This window comes from Periplaneta americana, chromosome 13 (genome assembly GCF_040183065.1).
Source record: "Periplaneta americana isolate PAMFEO1 chromosome 13, P.americana_PAMFEO1_priV1, whole genome shotgun sequence".
Lineage (NCBI taxonomy): Eukaryota > Metazoa > Arthropoda > Insecta > Blattodea > Blattidae > Periplaneta > Periplaneta americana.
The window spans coordinates 4059314-4081683 of NC_091129.1; positions in this window are offsets into that span (position 1 = coordinate 4059314).

The window sequence follows — 22370 nt, forward strand, 5'->3', positions numbered from 1 at the left end:
TCCACGACTCTGGAATTCTCTCCCTGACCATGTCTGAGACTGTCGGACAATACCAAATTCAAATTTAAATTAAAAATCACATTCTAGTTCACGGAATTGCTTGTTGAACACCTGTCAGGTTGCGCAACTTCGACTTAGCCCATGACATATAGTAAATATTGTAAGTATGTTGTTGTAAAAATGACAATTAATATGTAATGTACAGAGTGATTTATATAGAACTGACATATTTCTTTCATTAATTGTTTCAAAACGAATTGTGCTAGCGAAAACTTATTATACCTAAGATGTAGAAGAATTTTGGGAGAGTATTTACCTCTATAGCAAATGTTGAAATTGTCCTCCATCCTGCATAAGGCACAACTCAACACGTCGTTCCATGTTACTGGCCACTCGTTGGAGGACTCTGTTGTCAATAGCTTGAATCTCCTGTGTGATGTTGTGCTTCAGATCGTCCAATGTCTGGGGACGTGTGGCGTAAACCCTGTCTTTTAAGTAACCCCATAGAAAGAAGTCCGGCGCTGTCAAATCCGGAGATCTCGGTGGCCACAGTTTCCTGGAAATTATTCGGTCGTCAAAGAAACTTGCAATTAGTTCCATGGATTCATTTGATGTATGGCATGTAGCGCCATCTTGCTGAAAATATCCTTGACTCAGCTCTACATCGTCCAGTTGCTCAACAAACTCCATGAAAATCAGTCGGTAATCTGCAGTGTTCACAGTCTGGTTAAAAAAAATTGGCCCCACTATTCTCTGTGCGGATATTGCGCACCAAACTCCGATTTTAACCGGGTGCATAGGTGCTTCATGGATGACATGTGGATTTTCGATGGCCCAATGGCATGAGTTCTGTGAGTTCACATAACCGGATAAATGGAACCATGCTTCATCTGTGAACCATGTGATGGACAATATGGCAGGATTTTGCACAATGAACGTCTGAAACCAACGACAATAATTCAATCTTTTATCCTTATCTGGTTCCTGTAGCTGATGAACAACCGTAACCCTATATGGCTTTAAGCCTGCACTTTTCGCAGCTCTCTGACACATTGAGTAGGTGTACCCTGTCTCCTGTGACAAACGTCTTAATGATTTTTTGGGTGACTGCTCCAGTCGTGCTCTTACGTCAACAACAACCGTGGGAAGCCTCGATGAACGATGCTTGCCCTTTGCACTCACCAGAGATCCAGTTGTTTCCAATTTGTTTACCAGTCCCAGTATTGTGTTTCTTTTGGGAGCATTGCGAACACCAAATTCTCTCTGGTATGCCCTTTGAGTAGCTGTAATTGAATTCGTAATCCAGTATTGCTTCACAAGGAAGAGTTGTTGATTTAATGTGTACTGCATTTTCACGTTGACACAAAATGTCGAAAACAGCTGCCAACAATAGGAATAAAACATAAACATCTGCGCATCTAGTGCTGCCAACAATAGGAATAAAACATAAACATCTGCGCATCTAGTAACAAGGAATCGAAACTCCAGAACATTCTGCTTAATTTGGTGCTTAAATTGGGTCACTGAATGAATCTCCAACGGATTAATTGAAGAAAGAAATGTGTCAGATCTACATAAATCACTCTGTATTAATACACTCAGGGACAAAAAAAACCGGACACTTTAATATTTGCTGGTATTTTGCAAAACATTATCTTCTCGTACAATATTATGGTAGCCATCTGTTGTTATGGAGACGTGTATACATTGTTGATTGTTTTTTGTTTTATAAACAAGCCATTACAACCAAATATTCCAATTCTGCTTTCGGAATCTCAGCTACAACAATTTTGTCTCAACCATTTTGTGCTTCATTATCGTTATCATTCATTATTTCTTTATTTTTACATTTTCTGAGTTTAAGTGTGGTTGTAACATTTGTCTTAAAACAAGATGCGACCTGAAGATGTGGCTCGAGCTGTAGCCCTTTACGATAATGGACGCAGTGTACGTTACATTGCAAATGTTATGAATATGGCTAGAAGCACAACCCATGATGCCATAAAACGTTATAGAGAGACCCTAGAATATACCAGAAGACCAGGTTCGGGTCGTCCAAGAGCTACAAATCCAAATGAAGACAGGTATATGGTTTTGAGAGTTCTTAGGGAGCGCAACCTGCCAGCTACTAGTGTAGCCCAGCAATTCGTTAACATGCATGGACGCCCAATTTCGGCCAAAACAGTTAGAAGGAGGTTGAAAGCAAGTGGACTGATATCAAGTAGACCTGCAACTGGTCCCAGACTTCTCAGATGCATCGAGTTGAACGAGTGCGTTTTGCAAATGATCACAGGGATTGGAGAAATGGACAGTGGAGCTGTGTTCTGTTCACCGATGAGTCCCGTTTCAATCTGTGCTCACCTGATGGACGTGAAAGAGTTTGGAGAAGGAGGGGAGAACGATTTTCACAGTGTTGCATTTCCGAAAATGTGCCGTATGGAGGTGGTGGAGTGATGGTTTGGGCAGGAGTGTGTACGGATGCTCGTACAGAGTTGGTTTTTGTTGAAAATGGAAGACTAACAGCTGATAGGTATATAAATGAATGTTTGGCTGATCATGTTGTGCCATTTGGCCAATTTGTAGGCGATAATTTTGTTTTAATGCATGATAATGCACGGCCGCATATTGCCCATGCGGTCGGAGATTATCTCCAAGAAGTGGGAATCCATGTTCTTCCATGGCCACCAAGGAGTCCAGACATGAACCCAATTGAACACGTGTGGAACATGCTGGGACGGCGTGTTAAGAATAGACGACCGAGACCAGAATCGTTACAAGAGTTGAGGCGAGCACTTGGCGAAGAATGGGAACTTATTCCTCAAGAAGACATTGCTAACCAAATTGAGAGCATGCCAAGACGTATGGATGCAGTTATTCAAGCCAGAGGGGGTAATACCCGTTACTAAAAAAAGTTTTTAATGTTTAAGGCACCATAAAATGAAAAAAACAGTTAGACCAAACGATGCCATAGTTATACGCCCTTTGTAATTTTTGGTAAATTTTCTCATCAGAGATTTTTTTTTTCAAATGTTGTCGTATAAGGTGCTAAAATGAAACATTTTTTTGTTTAAATGGGTTTTGTTTCATTTTGAAATAATTGGCAACAAAATACAAGCAAATATAGAAGTGTCCGGTTTTTTTTGTCCCTGAGTGTATTATTATTATTATTATTATTATTATTATTATTATTATTATTATTATTATTATTATTATGAGCTATCAGTTATCACTATCATCATTGCTATCTCTGTTTTTTCTTTCTTTTTTTTTCTTGTATTGGCTCGATGAGAGCTCTGTAGTGTTCTTTTGACCCTGTTGACCCTCAATAGGGCTTTAATTTAATTTGTATTATTTTCACCAGCGTCTGTATTACTTTTTTGTATTTATATGTGCTGTCTGGTGGGATGGAACAGAAGGCCTTATGGCCTTAATCCTGTCAGATTAAATCAATAAATAAATATAGCGAATTTTTACACAAGGGACACTATCCATGCAGCAGTTCAATGCTAAAAGTACATTATCCTCTTCAGCAATAGGAGACATGAATGGAGTCACATGATGTCAACAACAAAGCTGACTGCTAGAGCATCGCTGTCATCAGTTTCAACTCCTTTGAATGTGAGTTTTATTATAATTGTATTCATTTTTAATCATTAAATTATATTAAATCAGTGCAAATGGAACAATATCAAACACCTGTACCTGTGGGAGGGGTAACAAGGAAAATATCGAGGACACCTGGACAGGAAGCGTGAAAAAAGCCAAGGAAGCACGATAAGTTTAGCGGTTTATTCTTTGTAGTTATGTTGTAGTTTAAAACAAAATAAAATCTACACGGAATTAAATACTAATATTTACTGAACACAAATTAAGGTGACCGTTTTATACACAATTTTACTTCGAGGATTGATCTGTAAGCAGTGACTTGGCACTTCCTATAATAACCTAAGGCAACAGTATAAAAAAGATTGAAAGGAAAATGTTGATAATTATCTAAATAAGCATTATGAAGCTAAGATTGGCGAAATGACGAGAAGCTAAAATTGTTCAAGTTCATCATTGATGCAGACTAGATCAAGATGATGCCATGTGGGAAGCTATTAGAGATGCTCCAGTTTTTAGCATTTGAATATTTTTGTTAAAATGCAGTATGCAGTTTTGAAATGCCAATTCATTTCATTTTACAATAAAACCATTTTCTTTCAAAAGACACATTATCCATGATTTCCATTCAAGGGGGACATTATCCATTTTAAAATATTACTATTCATTTACTTCTAATGATTTTTATTACTACAACCTACCTGCCTGTTATTATTCGGTTGAGAAGCTTTTGTCATCTAGTCTTCTGTCAAAAAATCTGATAGTTAGAATTTATAAAACAGTTATATTACCGGTTGTTCTGTATGGTTGTGAAACTTGGACTCTCACTTTGAGAGGAGAACAGAGATTAAGGGTGTTTGAAAATCTGGTTCTCAGAAAAATATTTGGGGCTAAGAGGGATGAAGTTACAGGAGAATGGAGAAAGTTACACAACATAGAGCTGCACGCATTGTATTCTTCACCTGACATAATTAGGAACATTAAATCCAGACGTTTGAGATGGGCAGGACATGTAGCACCTACGGGCGAATCCAGAAGTGCATATAGAGTTTTAGTTGGGAGACCGGAGGGAAAAAGACCTTTGGGGAGGCCGAGACGTAGATGGGAAGATAATATTAAGATTGATTTGAGGGAGGTGGGATATGATGGTAGAGATTAGATTAATCTTGGTCAGGATAGGGACCAATGGCGGACTTATGTGAGGGCGGCAATGAACCTCCGGGTTCCTTAAAGCCAGCAAGTAAGTAAGTACAAATTATCTGCATCTGCACCCCTGATGTCGTGTAGTTCAGAAATTATGCTTGTGACAAAATTTATCCTGAAAATGTGTCAGTCAACTTTCTGGGATGGCGCCATAATACTGGACAAAACGTAGAGAAGTTATTCATGTCAAAAGGGATAGATTAGCTGATAAAATAAACATCAAAGGAACAATAACATTTCTTCATTCCAGATACCCTTGAATGAATTGGAATTTCAGTAGGGGGGGCACCATGACCCAGCACTGCGACCATTTAAGGTATGATCTATTGCTGGGTCCACTTGAGCCCACAAGTCTAACAAATAATTATTATATGATTGAATTTTGTATTACAATTTTGATTTTCATATTATGTTTTCACTAAACCTGGATGAGTTTAATTCTCTCACGAAAGTTTAAAGCCGAAATACCCTTATTTTATCTTATTGTGTAAATATTTTACAACGTAAATAATTGTGTGTTAACACAAAATGGTCTTTGAAGTTACTACTTAAGTGTAGGCAGATATAATGCAAGAATTTAAAAACTAAAACTAGTCCAGAAGGCTATAGAAGAACGTGATATATTTAGTACTCTCCCATCCCAGTTCCACTCAGCGATAACGTATACCTACAATCTATTCAACAAATCACTGTCAAACACCGAACCAATCAATGAATCTGTCAATAAATCACTTAACAATCTACTCACTCGATATTTCAATATCTCGTTAAACTTATCGATCAGTAAATCACATGTCCACGAACAGTATTACGTCAAATAATTCTTTCCTGGCTTAATTTAATGAGATACCGGGTCGTATTTGTGTACTATTTTGGGCCGTATCATGCGAAGAGCGGATATTTTGGAAACCGATCGGTGCCCATTGTAACAATGAAGTGTTATGTTTCCACTCCCGTATTGAGTTCGTACATTTCACTGTCCCTAAATGTAACGCACTTCTGACGCTTCAAACACTGGCGTACTTCAAGTTCACAGCCTCTCAATCAACTGCGATAGAGAACATATACCTAAACTATTCATAGTTCAATTCCTCCCATAAGTTAGGTATTAAATTTTAGAATCCTGACATGATTTTGGAAATATTCACTTTATGCTATGCAATGCTGCTTTAATTACTGAAGTAAATCGTAGTGTATTCTCCGTTAAAACTTTCAATAAACGAAACACTCTGATTTTGTATAAGTTTTAATCATTCAAAATTGACAAGTCCCTGAATGATTCATAACCGTCATCTTTATTTTCTTCTTCTTTTTTCTTCTCCTGTGAATATTGGTCATGAGATGTAACTGGCTTTTAAGGAACCCGCAGGTTCATTGCCGCCCTCACATAAGCCCGCCAGCGGTCCCTATCCTGAGCAAGATTAATCCAGTCTCTATCATCATATCCCACCTCCCTCAAATCCATTTTAATATTATTTTCCCAACTACGTCTAGGCCTCCCCAAAGGTTTTTTTCCCTCCGGCCAACCAACTAACACTCTATATGCATTTCTGGATTCGCCCATACGTGCTACATGCCCTGTTCATCTCAAACGTCTGGATTTAATGTTCCTAATTATGTCAGGTGAAGAATACAATGCGTGCAGTTCTGCGTTGTGTAACTTTCTCCATTCTCCTGTAACTTCATCCCTCTTAGCCCCAAATATTTTCCTAAGCACCTTATTCTCAAACACCCTTAACCTCTGTTCTTCTCTCAAAGTGAGAGTCCAAGTTTCACGACCATATAAAACAACCGGTAATATAACTGTTTTATGAATTCTAACTTTCAGATTTTTGACAGCAGACTGGATGAAAAAAGCTTCTCAACGTGAATAATAACAGGCATTTCCCATATTTATTATGTGTTTAATTTCTCTCCGAGTATCATTTGTATTTGCTACTGTTACTCCAAGATATTTGAACTTCTGCACATCTTCAAAAATAAATCTCCAATTTTTATATTTCCATTTCGTACAATATTCTGGTCACGAGACATAATCGTATACTTTGTCTTTTCGGGATTTACTTCCAAACTTATCGCGTTACTTTCTTCCAGTAATATTCCCGTGTTTCCCCTAATCGTTTGTGGATTTTCTCCTAATATATTCACATCATCCGCATAGACAAGCAGCTGATGTAACCCGTTCAATTCCAAACCCGCTCTGTTATCCTGGACTTTCCTAATGGCATACTCTAGAGCAAAGTTAAAAAGTAAAGGTGATAGTGCATCTCCTTGCTTTAGCCCGCAGTGAATTGGAAACGCATCTGACAGAATCTGTCCCATACGAACTCTGCTGAACGTTTAATTATAGAAAAAAAGATAATAATGAAGATAATTTTTTTTCTGATCTAAAGGTTTCCAGATACACACACAGTTTCCGTACTTGAGTGAGATGGGAAGCTATACTGTTGTTTTTCACGTTCATTTTCACAGTTCGAACTCAAGCCGTGAAGGTCACGTAAGAACAGTTCCTACACAGCAGACATTGCCGTCTTGCCAGTGCTGCCAACTAATACCAGATATCACTATATAAAGTAAAATCCCGATCTTACGTACTGAATGACTTATTTACTTATCGTACTTTGCTTTTATGTTGGAAGATTATTCTAAATAGTTCAATAATTGAGCCGTTCAGAGCAAAAGTGGTGTAAATCAAAATTGGGTAATGAGGTTTAATGTAAAAATTATGTAAATACAGCGCAAAGTAGCAATTAATATGGCCTTCTTGCTATCCACTGATTACTAATAGTTTAAATAAATTGAATATTAATTTTTACTTTGCGCTGTATTTTATAGAAAGTTTAATTTAATCCACATTACCCAATTTTGACTTACACCACTTCTGCTCTGAATGGCTCAATTTGCAACATATTTTCGTAGGTGAGCTATACGAGAAAGGGATCAATATGTCAAGTATTTTGTCTGGCAATACGAAATTCATTGGTTTCACTAAACAATTGATTCACTAGACCTAACCTAAAAATATATTTTGTGTAATCACATGAAATTATTTATTATTTATTACAAAAACTGCCACCCACTGAGGGTAGCCCTTACGGACTCAGTATAAATTCAAAAAAGTTAATATACATAATATGTAAACATAGATATTAAATTAAAAAAAAAAGGAAACAAAGAAAAGGGCATGGAAAATTAGAATTGCTATTAATGTGGCACCATGTGATTAATTAGGATTTGTAAGGATTTTTTAAACACAATTATCACAATTTCTTCCCTCAGGGATGTTGGTAGAGCACAATGCCGTCGAAATTCTTCGGAAAAAATCTGGTATAGTCCCTCCGAAAACCGAATATCACCATGAAATGTAGCTTAAGAATTCTTACTCCTAATAATTTTAGTGTTCTAGTTCTAATTGTTGTCTACATGAACATAATTCCTTCTTCATTATCTTCTTTCGGTTAAATCTGAAAGAACAGAACTCCAGTAGGGGAAGTTATCCATCCCCAATCTCGCAGCACACTTTGCACTTTCTTGGTGGAGTCGTTACCATGGTTTTTCCTCTTTTCTACATTATTGCAATAAAAATCTAAACTCGAAAGAAATTAATTAAAATGTGAAATAATATTTCTATGGATTACCTACCTGCATTATCACACCGAAGTATGTTATATTTATTTACACTAACTTGACTATAGTCTTGAATTGTAACCACAACGCAACACAAAAATGAATTATTATATATTATTAATAATGCTGATATTAATTAATTATTAGTATGTTAAAAAATTTCGCTATCTTCCGGCAACGGGCTCAGAAATCTAGTACAATTTTAAATTCCATGGAACTCCAGTACCGACAATGTCTGACTCAGCTGCCAAGATAACTATTACAAAATCACTGCCATTTGTACTATTTGAGCCGTTCAGAGTAAAAGTGGTGTAAGTCAAAATTGGGTAATGAGGTTTAAAGTAAATATTCTGTAAAATACAGCGCAAAGTAGCAATTAATATTGCATTCTTGCTATCCACTGACTAATAATAGTTTAAATAAATTGAATATTAATTGCTACTTAGTGCTGTATTTTACAGAATGTTTACTTTAACCCTCATTGTCCATTTTTGACTTACACCACTTCTGCTCTCAACGGCTCATTTGTCAATATCGAAATTATAATGTTGACAAAATGAAAGTAACCTGCAAACTAGAAAATCACCACAATCCACTAGCATATATAGGTATGGGAGAAAATGATTAGATTTCACTCTTAGGGTATGAAGTAAGCTGACCCGGACTATACAGGGTGTCCCATTTATCTTGTGCATCTATTATAACTTGTTTGTTTGGATAGATATTGGAATTTTTGTTTTTGAGCGTTATGTTAGAATGAGGGGCTAACATGAATGTGGCGATTTGGTGCATGTAACTACATTATGGTACAAGATACACGTGGCGACATCAATTTTTCAATTAGCATTACATACTTTCACCATGTTGCATTGATTACACACATTAAGACGAGTTCAAAAATGTATCACAATGTCATTTGACTAATCAATAACAATAACAAAACGAAACAAAAACGTACTTCCAATGTGATAATGTTATGCTTTGAGAGTCACAGAAGATGTTCCAAATGATGACCATTCACATTAATGCACACTCAAAGGCGTTCCCCGAAAGACCGTATGACTGCCCTGCACCTTGCTGGCAGAATGGACTCACAAGCCTGTCAAATGCGTTGCTGCATGTCGTCTGGTCTTGTCAGAATGTTATGATACACACTGTCCTTTATAGTTCCCCACAGGAAGAAGTCGAGTGGCGAAAAGTCCGGAGAATGCGCAGGCCACTGTACGTGAATTGTGGCGTCGACAATTGTTGTGGTTTGTTTGCATGTTAAAACAGCAAACACCCAACACATGACGTGTACGGACGTCAGTCGTCTTTCGTTTTGTGTAAGTTAATGCACAAGATGAATGGGGTACCACAACAAACGGCAAATTCTGAAGGCTATCATTCTGCATTTTGTTGTTGTTATTGATTGGGAAGGTGACACTGTGATACATTTTTGAACTCGTCTTAATGTATGTAATCAATATAACATAATTAAAATACGTAGTCTTATTTGAAAAATTGATGACGTCACGTGTACCTCGTACCATAATGTAGTTACATGCACCAAATCTCTGCACTGATGTTTGCCCCTGGTTCTAACATAAAGCTCAAAAACAAAAATTCCAATACCTATCCAAACAAAAAGGTTATAATAGATGCACAATATAAATGGGACACTCTGTATATAGTTTCTGTTTGGTGTTCGCCACGTTTTATATTTTTTTTTTGTAGTTATGGACTTGTGTCGGTATCTTAATAATACAGAGTGTACGGCTGAAACAGTAGACTGAAAGTCTAAATTTGGATTAAGTAATAGAATGTTCCTATTTTCTATAACACGCCTGTATATGTAAAGCAATTATAGGTACGTCGAAAGAGAAATTCAGTAAATTTAAATATTACATATTATACAGGGACATCATTTTATTTTACTTCAATTTTTATTGTACCTGAGTTTTTTAATGTAATTCACTCCCACCCCTTCTACTAAGTTCAACCGTCCTCCATACAGAACCGAGACCGCATATACAGTCATAGTAGCCTTACGGTCATAGTAAACAGTACGTTCCAAAAATATGTTCGCGTTTTCCAGTGACGAAAGAGCTATCACTATTGAATCATTTTCGCACAGGTACTGGCGTCCATTTGCCTACGTCGCATCCCGGTTTCCCCCATCTGCTTCTATTCGCCTCTCTGTAAAGGCTAGTGGCTGGGCTGTCTTAGTTCTTTTCTGAAAACATTAATTTCTGTTAGGAATTGGACGTCTACGTAATATTATACAACTTTTTAAAATAACTTAAATGAAAGGGCCTCGTTAAGTAATTAACTGTCAAGTGATTTTCCCCCTTTATACAACCCTGCGACATAACCACTTGGACGGACAGTAGATTTCGGATCGGGTAGAAGTGAAGATTGAATTTACAGTACGTAATGTACTCTTTTATAGAGTAGGTACAGAATTATTTCAACATGAGTTACTGGTACGAAGGACGAAACTGGTAATTGGAATTAGGTGCAATAGTCTGTAGTGCGATAATATGCACATTAGAACTGAAGCCTGTATCGAAATGAACGGCCACCATTTTCAAAAATGTGTTTAAATATCCATATTTGATTATTTTTCAATTTAACTTCATTCTCTATAGTGTACGCTAATGTGCTGTAGACAGTATAATATACACTGCATAATGAATACGTCCGCATGGACAGCTCAGTTCGTGAGTAAAAACACTCACTGTTAATACAGTACTGTATTTTGATTAAACAAAAACCTAATGAATATTATAAAACTCAAAATTGCGATATTTCTTAGTTTACGTAAATGGATGAACTATTTTTATTCCCTCCTATACCTAGTAAAGTAATTTGTTTGTATATTACGCCAGTATAATCTAATCCAGTCGTGTAAGTGGGAGTAACCGTTCATCCAAAGGTATAGCCAGGCTAATATGTATTAGAAATGTTAGGAAAAATAAAATGATATCCCTGTACAAAATAAGGAACAAAAGTATTTGTAAAATAGGGAGAAATGAATCTATTACTTTTCTCCCAGATCTAGTACTTTTTTCCCGTCAAGTTGGGTACCTGTTATTTTCAACTAGTGGAGACCCTGCTCGACATTCTATTCGAGTTCTGTTGGCTCAATGAGCTTAGCAATATTCTACGGATGGAAAGTTTGACTTGCAAGGTCTGTTTACCTGGAGCCATTGTTGTATACCGTGCGGAGTGACCGGGCAGTCTTTGCTTTTGTCTCTCAGTTTTCCAGTGTGAGAGGAATTAATTAATTAATTTGATTTAGCAGTCGTACTTCGTAACTAACAAGCAGAGGAGAGAATGAAGGGAGAGAGGCGATCTCCTGCACAGCCATCACAAGTGATACTTGGTGTAACAGACAAACGTAATATTCAAAATACGTTTCGTGTTGCGGATTGAACCTTCGAGAATAACAAAGAGAAAACCACCAAGCGGCTCCCTTCAGCACAAGCGGCTCAAAGTCGTCACCATAAATACAGCAGTTGCTACAAATTATACACTTACAGCAGGCCGTGACAGATCCTACTTTAGCCATCGCGACAACCCGACCTGCCTAATCATCTCTGGTCTACCTGGATTCGTCCCGTCCCTCGTACAATAAATGAATTCGAAGCAACGGTAACTCATCCTTGGACTCATGCTTCAGTTGAGAAATAAACTACCTGACAACTTTTTAGCACAAACCTTCACTTCATTCCACCCCACTTCAAGTTCAGCAACAGCAATTCAAGAGTTTACAAAATCTACAATCATATTCTTATAAGCATTGGTACGAAGTTCGTACCAAAACAATAGATTTCAGAATATGTATGGTAAGACTTTCCTGTGTTAAATTTCATCGTACCTCGTTTACATCTTTCGACCTATTTATGGGCCATCTTCAGAACTGGTCGTTGTTGCTCTTGGCGCCACTTGTTCCAAACAACATGAAACAACAACTAAAACCAATCAAACCAGAAGTAACTAAACTAAACGCACTAACCGAAAATACATAAAGAAAACATACCCATCAGACCATTAGTCAATCATCGAAATGCACCAACACACAAACTAGCCACATACATGGACAAAACCATAAGGAACAACATAAAATTCGAAAAACAAACAACAATAAAGACCAACATAGACATAGTGAATAAAATAAAAAAAACATACAGTATCCCACAAGGTACAACATTAGCAACTTTCGACATAACTAACCAATACACAAACATACCCATAAAAGATACACTACAGATACTAGAACAAGTGCTCAAAAACAACACACCACAAGAACAAATCAAAAAATCATCCGCATCACAGACATCATCACAAAACAGAACTACTTCACATACAATAACAAATATTACACTGAAACCGAAGGCCTACCCATGGGATCACCCATTTCCAGCATACTAGCTGAAATATTCTTACACCATATAGAACAGACATACCTACTAAACAAAGACAACAAAAAACACGCAGACAACATCATATATTGGCACAGATACGTAGACGACATACTAATAATATACAAAGGAAACAAAAGACAGATCCAATACCAACATCAACGCATAAACAAAATACACCCAAAGCTACACTACAGATTAGAAATTGAAAATAACAAATACATAAATTTTCTAGACATCACAATAACAAAATAGACAAAAAACACACATTCAAAGTATACAGAACACCCATACCAACAACACACATACACAACACATCCAACCACCCCACACAACACAAACAAGCTGCATTCCGAACAATGGTACACAGACTAGGTACTCAACATACCAATGAACTAACAGGATTACAACGAAGAACTAAACACAATCAAATACATAGCACAAGAAAACGGATACAACCCTAACATAATAGACAGCATAATACGTAAGACAAAACATAATCACAAAAACATAAGAATACAACACAAACACAAGAACACAAAAGATACATCACACTAAAATACGAAAACAAAAACACACACAAAATTGCAACCTCATTCAAGAAATTAAATTACAACATCGCATACAGAACAAATAACACTCTACAAAAACATCTCAACACACAAACAAACAAATACAACCACACGGGCGTATACAAACTCAAATGTAAACCTGCAACAACTTCTACATAGGACAGACAGGCAGATCGTTTCAAACACGTTACAAAGAACACATCACAGCCATAACAAAATTACAAAACACGTCCACATATGCAGAACACATCTCAAATCCTAATCACACCCGCAGAGACATCAACACAGACATGGAAATACTGCACATCCAAACAAAAAGCCTGAAACTAAACACACTAGAACAAAATGAAATATATAGACACACAAAAACTCATCCCAACGAAATTCTCAACACACAACTCGCTTCAAAACACACACACTCTTTGACTCTACACTATACCACAGGAACACACCCTCACAGGAAACAAAACAAGTGGCGCCAAGACCAACAACGACCAGTTCTGAAGATGACCCATATATAGGTCGAAACATGTAAACGAGGTACGTTGAATTTAACACAGAGAAGTCTCATCATACATATTCCGAAGTGATACAGTGATAAAAGTTGTATAGGGGAGAGTCGGTTAGTATCGGACATCGGGTAATATCGGACAGTGCGTTTTTTTCATCCACCACCATATGGTAGTACCTCAATGACATGGTTACGTGTCTCTATGCGACATCACAGAAACGTAACCATGCCAATCAGGTACTATCATCGTGTGGTAGATGAAAGAAACTCACTGTCCGATATTACCCGATGTCCGATACTACCCGACTCTCCCCTAATCAAGATGTAGAATAGACATCAGTTGAGTACAGCAAGAAGTATAGATGTCACCCGCGCCTCGCCCTGCTCCCGCCCGCTACAGATGATACACAGTATGTTACCATAAACAATGTAACCTGACTGACAGTTCATAACTCAGGTCACTTAACAGAACCTCACAGTAATCGAAGTGCGATTACTAGGGTTTGTACTAGGGTAAGGTTTTGTTGCTGGGGCAAGAAGTTTGTTAAGCGACTCAAACAGTGAATGGAGGAACAAGTTTGTTTTGTTTATTTAATTTGACTATTACACTCTTACTACGTCATACTACTTTTGACCAATAAAACGGTACCGAACGACGTATTTCAACCAATCTTGGCTGCTTATCGCACAATTTTATTGCGTCCATAGCATTTGTTTAATTTTATCGCATCCCTAGCATTTGTTTATTTTTATCACTACTCTAGCATTTGTTTCTTTGTTTGCCAACATTTCAAACTGCACTGGTCTGGACGTCAAAAAACAGAAAATTACAAACCACTCCAGTCGATGCACAGCAGTTTCAAATATGACTCGCATTGGCATTCAAGAACAAGAATTAATAAAAATCACTGGTCATACCTATGCATCTTCTGAAATCCGATTTACAAATAAATCAAGAGCACCACTCGGAAATTCTGAATAAGTTCAATACACCATGTAGGCCTAAATCAACGAGTTCCACTTCTATTACGCACACGTCCAATATAACATCAATTGAACCACCAATCACATTCAATTTGAAAATTGTACATTCAATAATTATTCCTTTTAAAGTTATTCATGTTTATTTTTATGTCGTCGTCGTAAATTAAAACTTTTCTAACACTTGTGTATATTAGTTAGGTTATGTTATAGATTCTGCTAAATGATATTATGGATAGTCACGTATCAGAGATTGTTTAATATTAAGATTTATTGAAAATCATCTGTCAAGTGACGTTGATTACTGGGATTCGGATAACTGAAGTGGAATGTTGCAATTTAATAAAAATGAAACTGAATCAACAAAGCCTTCTTGACTAATAACATTGCCATCGTATATAGATCGAGAACTTCTCGACGAGAAGGCATTGCTCACTACTGCCATCTAGGATGCATCTAGCGTAATATTTGTAATGTTGAGATGGTACAATAATACATTTGAAGACAGTTGTATTTTCGTAAGTCAATTAATATTTTATTGTATTGGAGTACTTCGTTACTTCTAATCTTTATATACTTTCTTCTAATCGTGTAATAGTCAATTAAATCCCACTCGAGTTTTGATTTTCTCTAGATGAATCAAAACGTCTAGTAAGATTACTATTGATAACTGCAATTCAGATTATTATCGAGAAAGAAACCGAGATTTTTTTACATATGAATAAGGGATTGGTTTTTGTTAAGTGTGAGGACAGACAGATTGCTGTTATCAAGAAACTCAACTATTACATTACATTTCCACGAAATATTAGGAAGCCTAACAAAAAAAATATGTCAGGTCAACTCGATAATTTATTAATACTTTGATGAGATGAAAATGTTGGTCACCAGTCACTTGATTATTCCCATGTCCCCTCTTACTCTCAGGTTTACCAGATTTTAGATCTACCAAGGAGGGACATTCTTTTTCTATCATAATATATGGTACAGTACTAATGTTTTGTCTTAAAGAAAGAATGATATGAATATGGGCAGAGTTGACATTTTCATGACTACAAAAAAATCTCTTTGTATACAGTAGAAGAAATTAATATGAATCTCAAAATTGAAATGTTAATAAAAAGATCATATTGTAGACACAGGTATCCAAGTACAAAACAATATTTATTTGGCTGTAAGTAACACCACGTGTCTCTGGCGCCTTTCTGAAAGACTTGTGGCTATAATATGTTAAGCCAAATTATTAGCTTAATGACTTAATAGTACTTCTGTCTCATAGACTTCCTCAGCTGTTTTCTCATCAACTATAAAGGACAAATTCCAAAAATTATGGCAGCAGATATGACAAAATATTTAAATGTCATTGTTTATTAATTGATAACAATGACATAAAATTTACTGATATCTGAATTCGTATTCATGTTCTTTATTAGCACATTACTGCTCCAAATCAATAATTTAACAAACCGTACAGTATATATTTTCAGAGCTTCCTAAATATTTATTACTGGACTTTATTATCTTCTGCAAGCTTTTCTTCATTCTCTTTGCCATGCATTTGTGATGAACGTCTCTTTTTAAATGTTTAAAAATATCGCATTCACCACAGAATTAGCTGTTACAAAACTTACACTTGCCAAAATATATATTTTTTTGAATATGAAAACCTAATCGAAGCGGGACTCGGAACTTTTATATGCAAATCGGGACATGTCCCGCCAAATCCGGAATTTGGCAACACTGCTTACTGGAAACTTCTCGAACTTTCCGTTCGAAGTCTGCATCTCAGCATATTAACGTAACTGATATTTAATGGTAAATAGCCACACTGGAAAGACATGTGATCTGTATTCACTTTAGCGATTGTTGATGTATTGTTTGGTTCATTAGTTAATATACTGAGTAACCATAACGCTGGACGATTTAGTATCAAATCTAGCGATTAATGGATTACTTGACGCCCTGAGGGGTATCTACTCTACTGGATAACTGGCTGATTAACAGCTGTGTGTTCAAGGTGGCCCCGCGAATTAATTGCTTCATTGGGTGGAACGCTCTGCATGAAAATGAATGATGGCTAATCCCTTAACTTAATTCCCAGCTGAAAGCTTCCAACAAGAAACGTAGGCCTGCCATCTGTTACTCACTTCTGCGATGTTTATTATATTTTTTAATTTTCTTCTTAATGACTTCTGATGTCAAAAATGCTAAAAATTTAATTGGGTGATATTTAATTTATTGTTTAAAATGTTTGATTTGTAAATTAAATTTTATATGATCAAACAATCATAATACGGTTTGGCTACGACGATCTTCGTCGAACGAACATCGTCGACGAATGAAATCGCCAGCGGTCATCGTCAGAGAGTGGTTTCTATACCGGAGAACTTGGTAGGCGGATTAGTAAAGTGTTTTATATAGTTGACCATGTCTGATCAGCTGATAAGTGGATGACAATATGATAACGTAATAATATAAGTTTTGCCTTGAAAAACAAGTATGGATATTTAAAGTAATTCATGTCATGTTTAGAAATAGATATAGAGAGGGGTCTTTTAATTCACTGATATTAAGACATCTTGAAAATGAACCCACCAATTTTAAGGATTATTTCAGACTTTCTCCCGAACAATTTCATTTTGTTTTAAGTTCAATTGAAAAGATATTGTAAAATTACCCACAAAATTTATTCACAAACCGATAAGCCCAGCTGAAAGATAAGCATAACTTTAAGGTAAAAACCAATTATATAAACACTTTATTTTTCTTTTTACAATTTTTTTTTCATTTAGGAGCATTTATTTAGGAAATAATGTTACAAATAAAAAATAATGTGAGGAGGTTGTTTCACTTCTCTCCTTTGCTCGGAATTCCACTTCACTTACTATTTCACACTCAAACTTTTGCTTCAGTAGCTAAATCTGCCGCATCGTGTGTGTGAACTTCAATTAAACTGGTCTGCGTCATTTTCCAGGTCAACATTTTTCCAGCTGTTCTTTTATATTTAGTGCATGCTGAATTCAAAAAATTAAACTCATTTTGCTGAATCAGGTCAGATTTTCTTGCTATCGCATTTTTTAAAAACATGGTATTTCACGAATAAATTTTAAACATATAGTTTACTATTCATGCACATATAAGTCTGAATTTAAAACATAATTATCATAGTTTCATAACTATAAGTTAAGGGGGTTGACGGGTGAAATTTTGGTCATATTCAGTAAAAAATCGCATTTTCGTTTTCTTGTAAAAAATAAATCTGCAATCTCTTATTTATATGTTGAGCAAGTTTCAAAGCTCTGTAGTGCTCGAAAGCATAAAAATTATTTCAATTTCGTGCAAATTTTACAAGCTGTTTTCTCACACTTATTTTCATCACATTTTGTCAGGTTCGAAGTGTAAAGTCTCTTACAATATTGATGCTAGAAACATTAAATTGTTACTGCATTTTCTATTTACTGTGGTTAACAAAATACCGCATGGGTTTTGTGATTAAATGAATACTTTTTAAATAAAAAAATTTAATATTTGTAATGGCAATGCAAAATGTATATTTTTAGACATGGATTGGTTATAAAGATTTTCCCCTTTTGTAGTAAAGCAATAAGAAAACTGATACTTGATACTTTACTAAATATGTCATTAGTCTTGTAACTAATTTCAAACGTTTTACTGAAAAATTGAGCGATACATTTAATTTTGAAATATGCAAGTTTATCAGAATATTTTTTTAATAACTCAGAAACTAATTGACTCACAGAAATAAAACTTCATCACATCATTACCTATCACACCGTGATTATATGTATAAAAATTCACGACCGCTTGAAAAATGTAGAACATATAAATTTCACCCTTCACCCTTATTTAATACCATAAAACACCGAGTTGCATGTTTTTTTTCTTGCAACTTAGATTTTTATGAGCATTTTTTCGTAGCTTTAGAGCTGTATTGTTTACTACGAATGAGAAACAGTCACTCAATATATGGCTACTTCGAGACATTCAGTATTGCAAATTCATGAAACAATTGCAGCCTTCTTACGTTCACCACTAGGAGCGCTGATTTACAGCCTTGTTGTCATTACTTATTCTATGCACTTACTTACTTACTGGCTTTTAAGGAACCCGCAGGTTCATTGCCGCCCTCACATAAGCCCGCCATTGGTCTCTATTCTGAGCAAGATTAATCCAATCTCTACCATCATATCCCACCTCCCTCAAATCCATTTTAATATTATTATCCCAACTACGTTTCGGCCTCCCCAAAGGTTTTTTCCCTCCGGCCTCCCAACCAACACACTATATGCATTTCTGAATCCACCCATCCGTGCTACATGCCCTGCCCATCTCAAACGTCTGGATTTAATGTTCCTAATTATGTCAGGTGAAGAATACAATGTGTGCAGTTCTGTGTTGTGTAACTTTCTCCATTCTCCTGTAACTTCATCCCTTTTAGCCCCAAATATGTTTCTAATCACCTTATTCTCATACACCCTTAACCTATCTTCCACTCTCAAAGTTGGAGTCCAAGTTTCACAACCATTAGAACAAACGGTAATATAACTGTTTTATAAATCCTAACTTTCAGATTTTTTGACAGCAGACTGGATGATAAGAGCTTCTCAACCGAATAATAACAGGCATTTCCCATATTTATTCTGTGTTTAGTTTCCTCTCGAGTATCATTTATATTTGTTATTGTTGCATCGAGGTATTTGAATTTTTCCACCTCTTCAGAGGATAAATTTCCAATTTCTATATTTCCATTTCGTACAATATTCTCGTCACGAAACATAATCATATACTTTGTCTTTTCGGGATTTACTTCCAAACCTATCTCTTTACTTGCTTCAAGTAAAATTCCCCTGTTTTCCCTAGTCGTTTGTGGATTTTCTCCTAACATATTCATGTCATCCGCATAGACAAGAAGTTGATGTAACCCGTTCAATTCCAAACCCTCTGTGTTATCCTGGACTTCCCTAATGGCATATTCTAGAGCGAAGTTGAAAAGTAAAGGTGATAGTGCACCTCCCTGCTTTGGCCCGCAGTGAATTGGAAAAGCATCAGATAGAAACTGACCTATACGAACTCTGATGTACGTTTCACTGAGACACATTTTAATTAATCGAACTAGTTTCTTGGGAATACCAAATTCAATAAGAATATCATATAAAACTTCTCTCTTAACCGAGTCATACGCCTTTTTGAAATCTATGAATAACTGATGTACTGTACCCTTATACTCCATTTTTTCCTCCATTATCTGTCGAATACAAAATACCTGATCAATAGTTGATCTATTACACCTAAAACCTCATTGTTGATCCCCAAAAATTTCATCTACATATGGAGTTAATCTTCTCAAAATCTTCAATGCCCCAGTGTTTACAAAACAGGTTTAGACATAACTGGACTGAGTACAAGCTAGGTTCTCGTGTAGATCAGAATTCTGTGTTCAGGTGATCCATAAACCACACGCAGAGACAAAGACATCAATACGGCCCTCGAAGGAAGCTGTGCAGCGTCGAGTGGCGCGGTTAGGTCTGTTATGTATACAACACGAGGTCGAAATTTTGTGGGTGTAACCGTGGCGGAGCGACAGTGCCGAATACATGAATACCTAAACAGGTGTCACCCCACACTGCCTGTTCACTCTCCGCAGCTGTATTGTTAACATAAGGAATTTGTGGCCTCATGCAGATCAGAACCGCGGATTAGGTTCCTGCCCCTGATGCAAGAATAATGTCAAACGCCATTTCCATTTAGAGCAATTTCAATTCTAAAGCGATGACCACTTCTCTCGTCAACAGACACGGTTACATGTTTTGTTGCTGTGTGCGTTTACTAACGACAATGCTTGGTAGAACAGCAGTCGACAAGGGACAGCATATCTATCTCCAAATTCCTGGGACTCATATTTGACTTCAGTAGCAAGGAGGATAGACATATACAAAGTGGAATGTAAGGTAATACCACAGTCTAGTATACAGGGTGTTTAAAATTACGGGGCATAATTTCAGGTATGTATTTCCCATATGTACACAATCAAAATAGTTCATTACAACATGTGTCCGGAAATGCTTCATTTCCGAGTTATGGCCTTCACAACATTGAAATTCACCGGAACGTTTTTCTTTCCGCAGGTCGTTGTCATTACAGAAGATGTTCAAAATGTCCACCTCCTGCTTGAATACAGACCTCACATCGATGTCTCATTCACCTGCGAACACGATCCCAAACTCCAAGAGTATTGCGTATGTCTTCAGAACATGCCACAATTCGATTCCGAAGGGATTCCAAATCAGGCACCGGAGACGAATAAACCAATGATTTTAAATGGCCCCACACGTAGAAATCGAGAGGCTTCAGATCAGGTGAGCGTGGAGGCCAAGCAACTGGGCCACCTCTACCTATCCATCGATCAGGAAACCTTAGATCCAAGTACCGGCGAGCCGTACGACTGAAGTGTGCAGGAGCACCATCATGCAAGGAGTGAATGTGTTGACGATTTATCAGTGGAGTGTCTTCTAAAACATGAGGTATGGTGTTTTCCAGGAAGTTTGTGTACGCCTGCCCCGTAAGTCTGTTTACAAGTACATGGGGTCCTACTATTCGATCACCAATGATACCGGCCCACATGTTGAGGGAGAACCGCACCTGATGATGAGATGGAACAGTTGCACGTGGGTTTTCATACGCCCATACATGCTGATTGTGGAAATTGGTTATGGCATCTCGTGTGAACTGTGCTTCATCTGTAAATAATACTAAGGCAGGAAAGTTCGGATTTACACCACATTGCTGCAAGAACCACTGACAGAACCTAACTCGTGCAGGGTAATCTGCTGGTGACAGGGCCTATACACGTTGCAAATGATAAGAATACAATTGATACTCTTTCAACAGTCTCCAGACAGTCGTATGAGGAATATTGACTTACAACGCTACCCTTCGTGTGCTGATAGAAGGAGTCATGTTCACAGCCTCCAGAATCTCCTCCTGTACTTCTGGAGTTGTAGATCTTGGTCGTCCCCTTCCCAGACCAGGAGAGTTAAATTTTCCATACTCGCACAGACGGTAATGGAGACGTACAAATGTCTTCCGATCTGGACATTGTCGCTGTGGGTACCTCTCCTGGTACAAACGACGAGCCAGCGCAGCATTGCCGTCCGCCTTACCGTACATGAAGTGTATCTCTGCCAGCTCTTGATTTGAATACATGTCGCACAGTCTAACGCCTACACAACACTGAATGTAACCTTCGCCTCGGAATGAACTGTCAGAGTGCCCTCTTAATGTCTCCTTACACGGCAACGACCTGCGGAAAGAAAAACGTTCCGGTGAATTTCAATGTTGTGAAGGCCATAACTCGGAAATAAAGCATTTCCGGACACATGTTTTAATGAACTATTTTGATTGTCTACATGTGGGAAATACATACCTGAAATTGTGCCCCGTACTTTT